This window comes from Euprymna scolopes, chromosome 33 (assembly GCF_053919585.1).
Source record: "Euprymna scolopes isolate OS-2025 chromosome 33, ASM5391958v1, whole genome shotgun sequence".
In the NCBI taxonomy this organism is placed as follows: Eukaryota; Metazoa; Mollusca; class Cephalopoda; order Sepiida; family Sepiolidae; genus Euprymna; species Euprymna scolopes.
The window spans coordinates 32,126,615-32,144,243 of NC_136514.1; the positions used below are offsets into that span (position 1 = coordinate 32,126,615).

A 17,629-nucleotide genomic window follows, 5' to 3' on the forward strand; every position below is an offset into this window, starting at 1 on the left:
TTTCTCTCTCTCTCCATCTTTCTCTCTCTCTCTCTCTTTCTCCATCTCTTCTCTCTATCTCTCTCCATTTTTTTCTTTCTCTCCAGCCTCAATCAATCCCCCGTGCAAAACATGCACAACAAACACTCGTCTAGTTACAAACCACTCTCAATAATTTCCTCCACTCTCTATCTGTTCCTAAATCTAAACACAAATTCCATTAACAAAGTTTAATTTCTAGAATTGCCCAGCTATAGAACTCTATACTGTTAAACTGCTTTCCAGCCGACTACAGCATGATTATTTTCAAGCCCAATGTAAACGTGTTGTTGTTGGGCTGTCCTCTAAACTAATCAAAATGTACCTAATTTTCACCACTACTGACCATTATGCTATTGTCTCACTGACCAATAGGAGGCATTACTTTTGAAACGCCCCTTGTATAATATAAAGGCAAGTTGTATGTGTGCATGTTCAACTAAAACTCTACAACTACAAAACAAACACCTACAAAGTATGTTAGGTGTCAACGTCTGAAGTATTTGAATATCGCATTATTTAAAAAGACACGAGTTTTCGATCTTTATCGTAAAAAAAAAAAAAAAAAATCAACATATTTCAACACGTAATATAACAAGGGAAGCAACTCATATTTGTTAACACAATTTATTCAAAAATTGGCAATAGTTACACACTATTTACATCCCCTTTGAACTCTCCAGTGTTTGCTTTAGCCAAAAATTTTATTTTTACTAATTTTCATCAAAAAATGTTTTCTTTAATAATTCTTTTTGTTTTTACTTTACCAATTTTTTAAAAATTTTGGATACATTCATTGCCGTAACATGACAATTAAATAGAGATTCTTAGTTTGCCTTGAAATTCAATCTATATATCTATAAAAGTGAAAGTGTCTGTGTGTCTACATTTCCCTACGCAATAACTCTGTCAATTTTAAGTCTACAGACTCGAAATTTGATATACAGGGTACTGATATTTGGGAAAATCTTTATAATCCGTTTTCGGCCAGAAATTTGGCTGTTAAGGGGTCAAAGTTAAACGATTTGACATTTGAGAACTCTACCAAACTCCTCTGCCAATTTTGGGTATAAACACTTGATATTTTAGATATAGGTTCCTTGGACATGGATCTAACTTAATAACTTAATTTGAGCCGAAAACAAATGTTAAGGGGTCATAATAGGGGTCAAAGTTAAAAAAAAAAAAAAATTGATCCTCTCTTTTTTTTTTTTTTGTTGCTCAGCATACACCTCCAAACACCCGGGTAATGCCGGGCTTAAATCCTAATATTAAATATTTCAAATTTCACTATTTTAATGTAGTTGCACTAAAAAATGTTTTCTTTAATAGTTTTTTTCTATCATATCGTTTTTCGTAATTTTTGGATATATTAATTACTGTAACATCACTATTAAGTAGATACCATTGGTTTGCCTTGAAATTCAATATTAAGAATTTCGAATTTCGCTATTATATGTAGTTGCACCTAGACGTTTATACATGTCTAAGAATAGCTTGAAAATCAATGAAATCACTATCTTCAGACAATGCAGAGACTCAACGCCTTTATCCACTGCGCCACGGGCCCAGAATCCTACCTAAAGAAGACCAGAGGATTAGTTAGCCAAAATGTAGTGAGACAACAACTTTGGAAGGCAGTAATTACTGGAATACAGTTACAACACTCAACGGTGCTATTACATTATTGGGATGAGATTTGGTAGTCAATGAATGGAATTTTCAGATAAAAAGCAATGGTTTGAACTGATTTTTTTTTTCAATTCTAATAAGTTACAATGGTAGCTTCCAAATTACGCAGTCGGAATTACCTGGGTATTATTCAAATATTAAAAAACAACCTTAATCGTGTTAGCAGGTGAAACATTGCCACCATCTTGTTTTTAAATTACCTCCCTTTTTGAATTCTCAATTCTATTTTTCATTTTCTTTAATAAATAATTTTCTACCTTATCGATTTTCCTAAGTTTTGGATATAATCATCTTAAAAATATGAGGAATATGTAGATGCCATTGTTTTCATGTGAAATTCAGTTTTACGATTTTTGAAATCTCGTCCCAATAGTGTAGAAGCGCCAGTTCAGCATTCTTATCCTGTCACGGTTAATCGCCTGAAGAAGGCCAGAAGATGAGTTGGCCAAAATGTGGTGAAATAAGAACAATTAAGATGAGGATAACAGATCAATGGATTCCAATAAAAATAATATATAATAGAAATTCATGATTTCTGTACAGATCCCCCACGTTTGATAAGTCACACCTGAAGAAGGTTGGAGGTTACATCGGCCGGAGCATTGTGAGAATAACATTCAAAATGAAAATAGCAATCAAAAAAATTTAAATAATACAAGAAAAAACTATTCAAAAATGAAAACAATCAAATGTCTTAAATAATAATAATAAAAAAAAAATGGTGGGAACGAATCTTTTTAATTTGATTCGAGATCTTAAAAATATCTTTATTTTATTTTATTTTTTGACAAAGAAAAGGTTTTAACAATAAATTAAGAAGCGTAAAAACAAAAGAATATGATTCCTAATTGTGCTTTTTACAAGGCAAAACAAAAAAACCCAGCTAACAAAAATGAAAGAAAAATAAATTTAAATCAAACAGTTATGACCGAAATATCGATTTCGACTCATCGTTTCGTTTAAGATCAGTTGAAAAAAAAAAAAGATAAATCACTCTCTTTTTTTTTTTTTTTATGAGATTTTTGGAAATATTTATTGAATCCACATGAGAAAGGGGAATAAAACAAATCCTTTATTCAAATCCGCGTTGAAGAGGTGGAAACATTAAAACAGTAAATACTGTTTGGCACAACGACATTTATATGGGTCATATTGCTGAAAGATTGTCTATAGTTTTTCTCCCAGAATTAATCCCTATTTTAGTCACATAAGTACGTTTGAGTTGAAAGCAAACTACCTCAAAATCATGTTCATACAGTGGCTTCTTCTCAAAGCAGAAAGGTCCTGCATATGACCTTAAACTATATCTGATGGTGAGGCCCCAGCTTGTGGGCTTTGGGGGAGTGTGGAGCCACCCCTTAATTGCCATTGCTCCCAGGTCCACTCTGTCCTGGAGTGGTAGTACGTGTTAGGGTCTCAATTATGGATTAAATAGAAACCGACTTGAAAAAAACAAAAACACAAAAAAAAAACAAATATATTCTATTAAAAACTTTTTCTTCAAAATCACTGGATTCAGCATTAAATAACCTGAAAATGGTTGATATGCCGTAAAACAAAACAGCCAACCAATTGAAGCAGAAAAAAAAAGGGTTGGATTCGGAATTCTTCTCAACAATCAGCGTTCTATTTCTTCTCCCTTGCCGCCACCACTGTCGTTGTCATCGTAATTCTTTTTTGTCCTCTTCTCAACTAGCAGCAACCTCACATGCACGAGATAAAAATGTCACTGCTCTCGAACAACAAAAATAAAACGTCTTTTTATACTGCCGACTCGAACCAAAATAGTGCCTAAATTTACATTTATCTTATTTTTCATATCGAATGGGTTTCGGATTCGAATACCTACACTTCTCTACAGACGGCCCGTGCGAATCATTGGCGTTTATTGCTGCCATTCCCCCAGACCATTTTTTCAACCTTCCTTGATCTCATTATTGTAGAATATTGCTAGGGTGAGCCAGCTAACCCAATGAAAATGTTGTGCTGAATGGATGCAATAATTGACAGTGTAGTTCCTGGCAGAAGTCTAGAACAGTAAAACCCCTGAATGCCAGAGCAGCTGGCATTTGTAGAGTGGCACCTGCCCCTCCTGGTATGTTTATCCAATCAGGCGCCTCAAAATAGAACAATCCACCATCCCTGACTAATGGCAATTAGCATACCACTAATTGCTACTGAATAAATATGTTGAAATTAGTTAAATGGTCCATAATGGTGGAGAGGGAAGGTAAGCGCATTCTTGATTCTGCAATTATCACATAGGCAATATCCCGGTGACAGTCGTTTTTGTCAAGTACCCCTTTGCAGAAGGGAGGATTCCTTGGAAGCATGTGCTTCTACTTCTGCCTTGTGAAAATCGCCTGACTCCGTTTCATCATATATTAACCTCTCACTGCAACTGGCCCACGATATATCGCAGACGAAGTTTGCTCACGACACACCACCAGACAAAGCTGGCTCACAAAGAAAATGTCCAACTATAATCCTAACGAATCATTTCTCTAATTTAATGATGCACGTCTCAAAAGTCAGATTGGATTCATAATTTAATCTTTTCACGACAACAAATTTCACAAAGTTTGGCACTCAAATTGTCATTCAAAATTCTCTATATAACGGCGAATTTTCGAAGTTCAACTTGCATGTGCATACTAAAAATTCTCCATAGCCTGATAAATTTTCACAAAGTTCGACTTTCGAATACATATTTAAAAATTCTCTATAGCATGACGAATTTTCACTTTGACTTTCAAATGTGCATTTAACATTCAATCGAGTCGTATTTAATATATTCATTTTATGACAATTTTTCCAAAAAAAATTCAACCGAATCCTATTGACGATGACAATTAAAAAAAAAAAAATAAATAAATAAATAAAAAATGTCCAACTCACTTCAGTTCCATCAACGTTCATCCATTTCAAGTAGAGAGCCAATGTATCCCCCTCTAGATACAATGGTAGCAGGCTTGCCACATCAACCTTCTGAAGTCTCGCTACCAATCTCAGTTTCTTCAACCAGGCAACCACATCTCTCTCTGCGGATAACACTGCTGATTCGTATCTTCGTCATAATAACGGCCGAAATAGCTTGAAAGATCTATAGTTTTTCTCTGGGAATTAATCCCTATTTTTGTGACATCAATTCGTTAGAGTCAACAGCAAATGACATAAGAAATTGCGTTCGGGTTTCATTCACAACCAAAAGTTGGCTTCTTCTCAAAGCGGTGAAAGCAGAAAAAAAAAGGGGTCGAATTCGGAATTCTTCTTAACGATCAGTGTTCTATTTCTTCTCTGTAACCGCCCTCATAATCCTCTTTCCCACTGAGCAACCTCGCATGCACAAGATGAAAATGTCACTTGAGCAAACAAATAAAGATAGTCTTTTTATATTGTTACCTCAAACCACGATAGCACCTGAATTTGCATTTAACTTTTTAATTTTCATATCAAACAGGTTTCGTATTTGAATGCCAGCGCTTTTCTACAGAAAATTATTATTGCTGTGGTCCTCCACACCATTATTACAGCAGTGATATGTTTTTGAAAGTCAAGGATTAAGTCCACCAAGGAGTTTATGTTTTCAGGACAGTTTGTAATTATTTTTATCAGTGTACATCCTATCGCCCATATCACTTGATCAATCATCAGCAAACTTGATCCAAATATATATCGCTCATGGTCTAATTCAGAACTGATTTCATTTGGTTTGGTTGATTCTTTTGTTTTACAATATATCGACACTTTATGGCTATTTAATGCTGAATCCAGTAATTTTACAAAGTGTTTTTATGCTTCAAGTTCTTTATATCTTCAAATATTTATTCATGGTGTTTGGTTTGGTTGTTTTGTTTTTATGGTATATCAACTCTTTCCCGGGTACTGAATGCTGAATTTATTAATTTTGCAAAAATTGTTGATTCATCAAGTTCTTTATATCTTCAAATATTTATTCATGGTGTGTGGCTTCATTGTTTTGTAGAAGTAAAATATTGTTTTTGTTTTTGAATTTGCAGAACAAGATTGAGTTTTTCAAAGGGAAAAGAAAAAAAAAACAAAAACAATAGCATCAATGTTTGGTGCAATTTTAGGTCAGGAAGCCAGTATCTTCAGACTGTCTGATTTGGTAGCACCAGATGCCCTAAGAGGTATAATCATTCCAGACAGAAATGGAGCTGGGAGCAATCTTATATATATATATATATATATATATATATATATATATATAAGGGCAAAATGTGTGTATGTTTGTATGTCTCACAAAACCTTACAACAGAGGCGACCGATCCTTGCGAGATCGGTATCGTTTTAAAGCTCGACCCTTTGGACAACATATCGAAAAATTTGCCAAAAACATTAATTCCTTCACCCTCAACTGGGCAGTTTTCTACAATGAGGGGTCGTTTTTTTTTTTTTGTTTGTTTTTTTTTTGCATCGCCATTTTTGCAAGTCATTGTATCAGTTGGATTGACTTTGCTTAATTTCAACGTTCCGAACATCCGGTCAGACAACGGAGACATCGGCAAAGACGGCACTTTTTTTTTTTTTCTTTGCGTTACGGGTTCGAGCCTGCCTGCTTACTACCACTATTTTTTTTTCCTCTCTCTCTCCACCCAAACTGCCTACTGCTGCTTTGCCCCCCCCCCCGCTACTACCAATTGATTATTTTATCCCCCCTCCTCCCAGTTCCTTACTCAACCCAAGCAATGTCAGGGAACCCTGCTACTATACCACTTTTTTTTAAAACACATTGTTATCCCCTCCTCTCCCCCCTAACTAAGGGGCAAATTCACATTCCTCACAGTTCCCAAATATGTTTCACCACTAGATGTTTTTTAATGTCATACCCAGTACTATTTTAACCTGAGGGATATCTACATCAAAAGTTAACGAAAAAGGTGAAAGTTATATTTTTGGCATTAATTTTGGTTCTGTTCATTATAGAGACTCCCTATTTGGCCAATATTGTAGGAAATGACGTCTCACATCTTAGATGAGTATAGTTTGACATTTGATTCTTCTAAATGTGATGTATGGATTTGATAACAGTTACCATACAGGCAACAGCTTATAAATTGGACTACAAGCCTTTTAAAATCTATATTAGTTCTCTGGTAAGAGTTTTTTTTTTCTAGATGAACTATGAGCCTATTAAGCAGTACTCTGGCTAGTACCTTACCTGCAATGAATAGCAGGGATATTCCTCAATGGTTATCGCAGGCCTGATAGTTTCCTTTGCGCTTGAATAAATGTATGATGGAGGTATCTTTCAAGCCTTCAGGAAGTATCCTGCCAAATGAGGTGGAAAAGCTGATAGAATTTCTAACCTTCTTTATAGATCTCAGCTAGGATAGAGTCTGAGCCTATGGCCAGCCTTAGGTAATTGGAAGCCCTAGGCAAAGTGATTTGGCGGAAATAAAACTTCAACCAGATCAGAAAAATAGATTTAGAATAATTATCAACATTTCCATGGCATAACTTCGAAAATACTTTCTACAACGTGAAGAAGCCACACTAAAAGAAGACTTCTTTCTTTACAAGGGAATCACAACTTATTAAGGCCTGAAAACCACACAAGGATAAGGGTTGATGGGCATAAGGTGGTCAGTGATATATATATATATATATATATATATATATATAACTATCCACTTATTTTGTGCTTCCTTTTTAAAATTAAATGTTTTAACTCTTTTTTTAAAGTGTTTTTTAACATGTTTTATTAACTACTTGTTAAATATATATATATATATATATATATATATATATATATATATATATATAGTAGTAGTAAGTTATAAAATCTATATGGCGATTAAGCTACACTGAATATTCCGCGTTTCATCCACTCTAGGACTCTTCAAGCTTATAATATATATATATATATATATATATATATATATATATAATATATATATATATATCGTGTATGTATTCTCACGTTTTTTTTTTGTCTTTTGTAAAATTTAATTTAATTTTTCAGGGTTTGCATGGACTTGAACAGTCCTTAAATTTTAACTTTACCCTTGAAAAGGTCTTATTTCTATTAGTGCCTTTAAAAATCCTTTAAAATATGGAAAATGTCTTGAAAGGCCTTTTAAAAACAGTTTTTCATGTGCGGACCGGACTCAAAAGTTCAGAAACATTGTTCATGGTTGTGAGCCTAACACACAGAATGAGCACAGTAATCCGAATGCGAAATCAATAGATTTCCTGTAATTTGAGTTGGGAAAAGTTATCTCCCCTGGAAAAAAGAAAAAGAAAAACAGAAAGCCAAAAGAAGATTGAGAAACATTTGTGGTCATAGTAAATATGAAGAGGGTAGCAAGCTTCGTAATGTCACGTGTTGTGTCAGTCGGGACAGATGTCACATCGCAAAAACTGAACCAATTATTATGTCATACATGGAAATGATTCCCTTCTGAAAAAAAAAAAAATTAAATAAATAAATAAAAAGATAAGGAAGGCATTTAGAACGTTTCTCAATCTAATTGCTGCAATTAGTTGCGAACCGCGAAAGCAGATCCTTGTTTGCGACAGATTTTAATTGTTCGTACAAACCTGACTGTGATGTGATCATTGCAGGAAGAAAATGTCTCTTCTTTCCATTCAAAATGTCATCTGAAATTGTCCAAATACTATTTTCTTTTTTCTAGGGTGATCGACTTTAGTTTGTGCAATTGACTGAATTTCTCCAGTTTCATTTTTTGTTGCAATAAAAATATTATAAGACCCCTTTAAGAAAAATGGCGAGTCCTTTTTAGGGAATTAAGAATAATAGGTCAACTTTGCAATGTTCCGAACAGTATCTGACCATTTATTGTTACGTCATAAAGTCCCTTTTTTAGAAAAAAATGTTGAGTCCTGTTTAGGGTATTAAGAATAAGCAGTCAACTTTAGCGCGTCGCAATATTTCAAAGTCAGTCGTTAAATACTCTTTAACTGTTTACTGTTTGTGCCCGCTGATTTGACATTTTATACAGGGTGTACCAAAAGAAGCTGACAGATTTAAAAGTATCACTCTACGATAAATATCCGCTCCCAGGTGATGTAATGACTCATGTTGACTTTGGATTGGTTACTGTGAATGCTCTGAAAAACATTTTTTTTTTTTTTAATAATAAAAATTAAGTTATGCATTTTTTATCCGTCGGGTTTTTTTTTTATACACACTCTGTAAATTCTTAATTTCCCTCAATTCTTGTGTTAATTTCTGGTAGCTTAGCGGTCCAATCCTCCAATTGGTGATAATTCTCACTTCTTATACTGAAGAGAATGTAAGCTCAGAACACATGTGTCTGTAGGTTAAAAAATAATTATAAATATTTATTTAAAATTATTATCGATTTTTTAAGAAAAAAAAAAAAACGTTAAGTCTGCTTTAGAGAATTAAAAATAAGTGACCAACTTTAGCTCATTACAACTTTTTGTTGTTGAATACTTTCTACGACTGTGTACCTTTTTCTCATTACCCTCCCTCCTCCCCCACTGGACTTCTTTGTTTCATACGTCAATAACATCTCCAACATGACCTCCCACAACAACAAAGCAAACCTGATTGCCGCCATCCACTAAGTATTCGCCATTTTAAAATAATGCTGTTTTCTTTAGGGTGACAACTTTATCGTGCCACCCTGAAATTTCTCTCAATTCTAGTGCTAATTTCTACTAAACTGGAGGTTGAATATCGGCCTACAAAGTTACCAGTGATTTTGTGACTGGGTTGGAATCCCTGATTGGCAGCAATTACCATCTACTACACTAAAGAGAACATAAGTTTAAAATACATGTGTCTGTAGGTTTCAAAATAATTAATATTTATTTAAGAATATTAAGAACCTCTAAGGAGACAATATTGTTGAAACATAAATTAGTTGGTGTTTTTTTTTTGTTTTTTGGTTTTTTTTTGAGGTTTATAATTTCTTTATATATATATAGCTGATTTAACTGCTGATTTTCGTTAGGTGTATCTTGTCGAATTCGGGAATCTTTATATGTTAAACTCTGGAATCTGCACGGATTTTCTTCCAAGTTGGGAATATTTCTGTCAAAGACTTTCGCTTAGAAGTGAAGATTTCTATTTTAAATATTATACAGATTTTTTAGTAACATGATCCAGTTGCAGAAGGTCGATGGTTACACCCACCGAAATGTATGAATAACACTCAAGATGAGAACAGTAGTCCGAATAATCCGAATTATCAATCGTGATCTCAAAACTTTATAAACACAAAAATTTTTTTTAACGTATATTGGCCTCTTGGCTATGGTTTCCTTAAAGGGTTGAGCCGAAGCATATGCTACTTACATATTCCCTCTCATCCTTTACCGACTGGCTGTACTATTAGAATTTATGTTCCCCCACTCCTTCCTCATTTATGAGTCATTACCTTATCCCCTTCGGCTGGCAGGATTTTCGGTTCCTGCTATTTTAGGGATCACGTGAGGTAGCTTATAAATACCCTCACATGAGTGTGCCCTACCTCTTTTTTGCCCCTTTTTTTTATCCAGCAGCAGGACGCTGCTGAGGCTTAGGTGACACAAGCCCAAGAAAGCAGTCACAGAAAACTTGAAGAAGGTCGAAGGTTGCATCAACCAAAACATTGTATAAATAACACTCAAGATGAGAACCGTAGTCCAAATAATGCAAATAATTCGGCCTTTGATTCGCACAACCTTATGATCTGTGGTTACATCGGCTGAAACGAAGGTCAAAGGTTACATCGGCCGAAACGTGAAAATAACACTCATGATGAGAATAATAGTCTCAATGCCTATTATTTAGATTATTCGGAACACTGTTCTGCATGCAACTCTGTCTTGTGGTAGCCATTGCACTGACCTGTTAGTGTTAGGATAATTAATCGAAATCAGAAAAATCGTAACGTTTGGGGGGTATCTGAAATGGAAATATTTGTGCCTCTTTTCCGATGCCAAAAACGATTCTTTTTATTGTTTCTATTTATTTGTTTTTGTTTAAAACTTAATTTTACATGTGTAGCAGAAACAAATGGGATTTTTTTCTTCCTCGAATCAATGCCTCTCCCCTGTGCTATTCAGCCACATCTTGACCAGTCAGGGATATGGCGCATTGATACTTCCTATCCCCAAAGGAAATCGGCTAGCATCCGGTTTGAAGAACAACTCATTCTTACGCAGAGAGACACCAAACGGAACGGACCTCCTTTTCTTCTCTCTCTCTCTCCACCTCGGTGTTATCTCTACGGTATTGACGATTCCACTGGAATAACTACCGCGATAATACCAGGTGCCGGAGTCCAGCTTTCTACAAGGAAAATACCACATTCTCCTCAAACCTTTTCTGTGACCTTTTATGAAGTTGTTGCATTTGTCATTTCAGAAGCTTGTATCGAATTATTTATTTTATTAGGGTGTGCCCTAAAAGCATTACAAACCCTAAACATGACTTGTATTAATGATGAGATGGTAAATATTTATTGTTTTTTTTGTTTGTTTTTTTTAATTTTTTTTTTTAAATTTTTTTTTTTTTTTTTAAACTACAAGTAAAACTAAAATCTATAAATCATACCCAAAAGTGTATTTGTACGTTTGGGGGAAATGTATATTCATATTTCATGGGTTTTGCAGTAACTCTACCTCCCCCTCCCCTCTCCCCCAAATATCCATGTTTAGAAATCTTTGAAAAGAATTGGAAGTAGAATCGGTAATTGTAGCGGAATTAGGAAAACTATTTGTAATCATCCCATCACTAATATATACACACATGAGAAATTCCCGGTTATGATGGGGTTTGTAGCAGTAGGAAGAGGAGGAGGAGGAGGAGGAGATAATAATTAGGGAAAAAAATTTTGCGACCACCGTAAATTTAGACATTGATTGAATTAACATAACATTTTATAATAACGGATGAATGTGAATACAAACATACGCAAAACTAAAGTAATTAGCAAAACTTAATCAAAAAAGGTGGAGAGGACTGGGGAAATTCCAGAGAACAACAATCGGCTATTATCGGTGAGGCTAATTATCACTCAATATATATATATATATAGAGAGAGAGAAAAATTAAACCATTCCAAAAAGAAGCATTTCAAAGTAAAACCTGTTGTTTTTTTTGTTTTGTTTTTTTTATGTAAATTTTTAAAATCAGAAGGGACTTTTCTTCTGTACTACGCCCAACGTTGCCCGGTCATAAGATATGTTTAAATATGATATTAAAAAAAAAAGAAAAAAAGTCCTCAATTTCAATAATGGCATTTCCCCCAGTGCTATTAAAATCCTTCACATATATATATATATATATATATATATATATATATATATATATATATATATATAATGAAAATGACATCGTCAGTCTGTGTGAGAAACGGTCTCTACCAAACTACTCTATCAATTTTTGGTCTACAGACTTGAAGGTTGATATATAGGGGATTCGGACCTGTGGAAGAAGTTCAAATTTGTTTTTAGCCAGTAAAAATAACTGCTAAGGGGTCAATTTTTTTTAAATTGTAATTTTGCAGGAGTAAGTTGACTTAAATTGCTATTCTACGAATGCGCAAATATATATTTATAATTTTACATTATTTTTTCAGTTTTTATGTGTAAAACGTAGTCTAATCATAATGAATTTATGTGGCATCTGTGTGAATAATCGATTCTATTTTATTTTATCTATCTATCTATATATATATATATATATATATCTATATATATATATATATATATATATATATATATATATATATATATATATATATATATATATATATATATATATATAGTTACATTGGCCAAAATAATAACACTCGAGATGAGAACAATAGTCTGAATAATCCAAATAATCAATCCTCATCTCAAAAATTAAAAAATCTAACATTGTTTAATTTCATTCTAACAAGTTTCAACTGTAATTTACATTTGCAGAAAAATTTGAATTGTTAATTTTGCTTCCGTTCTTAAGTGTTTATGCATGAATCAGATAAATTGATTGAGTCAATAAAATTCCGATGAATATTCATCGTCACGTTGCATTTTTCGGTTTTCCTCAAAACGTCACCTTTTTAATTTCAATTAAAATTGGAAATTAAAAAAAAATATATATATATATATATATATATATATATATATATATATATATGAATGACAGAAATTGTATATTCAAATTTGTCATAAAAAACAAAAAAAGAAAAATTCATTACTTATCAAGACCTGGGGGCTACTTGAGGATAAAAGGTTAGAGATTATCATCTAAATATAGTTCACATTACTCGTCCTAACACCTATGTTCCAAAATTCATAATGATTGTTTAATTAATTTAGGAGTGAATCCTTTACATAAAAATCTATAAACATATGAGGTTCCTTGGAATCATATAATACTTAGCACCACTTATTAAAAAAAAAAAAAAAAGTCAGAATGAATTCAAAGTTTTGCAACTTGGTAACTTGGTGTATTTCAGGAACTAATAGAGATATTTGTTTGGGCTGGTTTTCAAAATGAAGTATAACATCTAATCTATGGCATGTCATGTTCTTTCAACAATGATCATAGCTGTGACATACTGATGATTATTGTGAGAACGGTGATAATGAAATGTTTTATTCTTGCATAGTAATAACATAGTAATTAAGTTAAAGGAACACGACAAAGTTTTACTGCACTTACATTGTTTCTTAACGATTACTTCACTTGTGTTGGTGGCAACATAATCCATGAATGCGTTGCGATCATCCGAACCATCAGTGTTGTCAAATTTTTCGTTGACAGCCTTAGTGGCCTTTGAGGTCGAGTTTCCTTCCATGTCTTGGCAAGGCACTTCTTATTTAGACCACAGCATCTAAAACCAAGCTTGTATCTTTACATCATCAACGCTCTGATGCCCATCTGGCATCAATTGAAATGAATGACTCTCGTCTTGGAGGCTTTATGTTTTGACAAGCTTCTGGGCCTGACTTTTACTCTGAAATGGAACACGTATGTCAAATCCATTGCCAAGGTCGCTGGAAAAATGGTGTGATCCTTCTACCGCTCCAGTAGATATCTCCCTTCTGATGCAATTCTCTACCTATATAAAAGCCAGGTCCGGCCAACAATGAAGTACTGTTGCCACATCTGGGCAGGAGCTGCTAGAAGCAGCTTATCCTGTCTTGACAGAGTTCAAAATAGACTTTGTGGCTTAGTGGGGGATGCCGTTGTCACTTCCATACAACCTCTTTCCCACAGAAGAGACATTGCGAGCCTGTATCTGCTTTATCGTTATTTTCATGTCAAGTGCTCATCTGAGCTTCAATCTATGCCTCCCTCTCGCCAAACTTTCACGAAAAACACTCGTCTAGCCAAAACCACTATCAATAATTTCCCACTCTTTATCTGTGCCTAAACCTAAATGTAGATTCCATGAACAAAGCTTCTTTCTTAGAACTGCACACTTGTGAACCTCTCTTCTGATTGCCTGCTTTCCAACTGACTACAATCTGATTGTCTTCAAGTCCAATGTAAACAAGTTCTTGATGAACCGAGTCCCTAAGTAATCCAATTTACAAAATTTCCACTACTTATGTTTACTACACCCAACAACCCTTATCCTCGAGTGGCCTCCGAGCTTTGATAAGTGGCGATTCCTGTGTAAAAAAAAAAAAAAAGAAAAAAAAAAAGAAAAAAAAGAAAAGAAAAGGCATGTGCAGGAGGTACAAAGGTAAGCAGAACCTCCTCATCAGTTTATCTTTTCTCAGCTTAGACTTCATAAATCTTCAATATTGACGGTGTTGTCAGATGCATTTTCTACCTCCAACTTGAACTCTGTGTATTCCTTCCTCCAAACCACTTGCACAACAACAACAACAACAACAACAACCAAGAGCAGGGCACTCCTAACAGACTTTCCTTTATCTCAGACAAGAGGAGATAACTCAAACTCAACTATCTAAACTCAGATATTGACAGAATAATTTGGGGAACACAGTTGTATACATAACTCGTTTTCCCTATATATGTCACTTGATACTGTACGATTTGTGAGGGGGAGGGCTCATATACACGCACATAATCTATATATTATATAAAAGGCTAGAGTGGCGCACGCATTTTTGTATGTCCGGCAAATGCTTTTTTTCGCTGGGGTTTTCCGGGGGGTTGGGTAGGACTATTGATCTATTTTGCTTACATCATAATTATTTTGTCTCATGCTGCTGATTGGTTTTCTACTTCTTGCTGTTGCCATTTCACTTGTGCCACAAATCAGGTCGTCATCATTTTTTTTTTTTTTTAATTTAAAAAAAAAAAAAAAATTTTTTTTTATTACATTTTCACCCCAAACAAGGCACGTTGCCACTTTGATGTAGGGGGGCTACTATCAGGGACATAAGCTACAGGGGTACTATGTAGGGAGTTGGGCAGCAAGATGTTGGCTCACATTACACTTGAACTTCTGCATGTCAGTACAGTTGGGGAAGCAGGAACCCGGAAGGGAATTCCAAAAGTCTAGCGGTTCTGAGGAAGAAACTACTGAAGTAGAAGGCTCTCTTAACATCTAGGGATCTCAACTGTGAAGGGGTGGGATTTTGCTGTTTGTCGGGGGGTATTTATGGCGAGGGGTGCAAGTTCTTGCAGTTCGTTGGAGCATTCACCGTTAAAGTACTTGTAGAACGAGCAGAGGGATGCTACATTTCGTTGATGGGACAGAGGCTGAAGCTTAGATGACAGTTCAGGACCTATCAGGTTGGCGACTTTTTTTAACCTTGTCTAGGAGTGAAAGACTACTAGCAAATGCACCAGCCCAAATATGACAACAATACTCCATACATGGACGAATGGTGGCCTTATAGAGGCAGAGGATACTTTCGGGCGTTAGTAGCTTTCTAGCACGGTAGAGAGAACCTACCTTCTTTGCAGCGGTCCTGGCAATACTCTCAATATAATTTTTCCAACATGTTTCCTGTGAATGTTAGGCCGAGGAGTTTAAAAGATGTACTTTCAGATAAAGAGTCTTTGGCCATTACTATTTGTGGTAGAGAAGGTTTCTTGTAGTTATTGAAAGAAACAAGTTTAGTCTTGGCAGCATTGAATGTGACCATCCATTTTTGTCCCCATTCCACTACAGATTGGAGATCGTACTCTAGTGTTTCTGCCATTTCTTTAGATATGTGTTCATTTGTTTTCCTGTCGTGTCTGTTATAGAGCGTGGTGTCATCAGCATATATACCCATCTCACAGACAATTTGATTCTCTTCAAGTCTGAAGCGGCTAACCGCATGACTTTCGGCCATTGATATTAATGTAGGATACACTTTTGGAGCATTTCAGATGTCATGAAAAGAAACTGGAATCTTAGGAAGATCTCCATCATTCCAGTAATTATAGGATCAACTGGATTTGTCAAAAAGAATTTTGAAAAATTAGTGGGCAAATATACTTGGCTGAACCAACTGGTAGAGAGATACAAACACTTACACTTAAAGGGACTGTCAAAATCTCTCACTTGCAAAATCTCTCAGTAGCAAGTGAATTTCTGGCATCCAGTAGGATGCTCTATCCCCAGCTAGATCAAAATGATAGGAAAAAAGACGTTATGCTTTCTCACAAGTCTTTTATAGGGAGGCTGGCAATTTTCTCCATCCAATGTGCATGCAGAAACAATTCACGCATGTTCCTTTGTTTATAATAATGATTCTGGCTGGACTGTCCACTGTTTACTGATTGAGACAAGGGCTAGAGTATTCATTGGACACAGTCTTTAGTTATTACTTAAAAATCTTGCATTTTCCAGTTGGAAGAAGAAGTCTGACATGACTTCAGACCAAGAAACTGTTGAGAAGGTGAGATTCTACATTTGGCTAAAAAGAAATGATTGGACACATGAAATGGAGATGACTATCAAACATTTTAACCGTCTCAGCATAAAGAAAATGTGTAAATCTAACTGAAAAAGGTACATTTGTGTGAGATTTCAAAAAAAAAAAAAAAAAAAAAAAAATTGGCCTAGCCGTTTAGGAGTCTATAGGAAACAAACTCACACACACATAGACAGTTCCTTTTATATATTAGTAGAGATAGAGATCACATAAAATTAATTTTTCGTATGCTGATTGATAATAATAATGGAAGATTTGTTAATTGAAAAGTGAATAAACAAGATAACAAGCACATAAAGTCTGACCAAAATATTTTGATTGAGATTTAATCGCAGGGCTTTACATTGCGAGTGAAACAGTCGCATTTGCAAGTGATTTTTCAAAATGGCGACGAGAAATAATGAAACGCTTATCTTTTAGCGATTGCATTTCTTTCACCGACAATCCTCCAAAGCTCACAATGAGTGAAACATATCTTTTCAACATTTTTTTTTTAATAAAACGAGCAAAGTCAAATTATTTAAACAATAAAAGTTTAATAGGATAATATACTCTTTTTTTTAATGAAAGCTGTTTGAAAAAAAAAAAAAACATCTGAAGAAATTAGAATGTCTACACCTTCAAGTCTAAACATAACATACAGTGCATATTTAGAATTACACTTATTTAAAAAAAAAAAAAAAATACAGAAAAATCTTTATGATGTACATACTCATCACAGAACGAAGATGTCATATTCTAAAAATCATGTAGGTTTGGCTCATAACTTTTCTATTTGGCTAGTAAGCGAAAATGTTTAGTTGTTAAAGGTCAACCAAAGATAAATTTGTCCATAGAGCCCTGAATCATGTTTGTGTCCTTATTTCTACTAGCACATTGTCTTATCCAAATAGCGGCCCCTTACGACCAACTAGCAATATACCTTGTTTGAGGTGAGTAAGTGTTAAAATAACGAATTTACAAAGACTTTAATGGAACGTCTCTAATGAACTCATAACACTAGTGCCCCCTCGATGTACTTTCTCCTGACAAGCAGCAAAATTCCACCCCTCCACTGTTGAGGTCCCTGGATATCAAAATG

General features: G+C 34.5%; 1 protein-coding gene across 1 annotated transcript in view; it reads left to right on the top strand.

Annotated features, from left to right (window-relative positions):
- The window catches only part of LOC145258188 (xylosyltransferase Oxt-like), a 545,527-nt gene that overhangs the window by 195,046 nt on the left and 332,852 nt on the right, over positions 1-17,629 (top strand). The gene's annotated exons all lie outside the window — the stretch shown is intronic.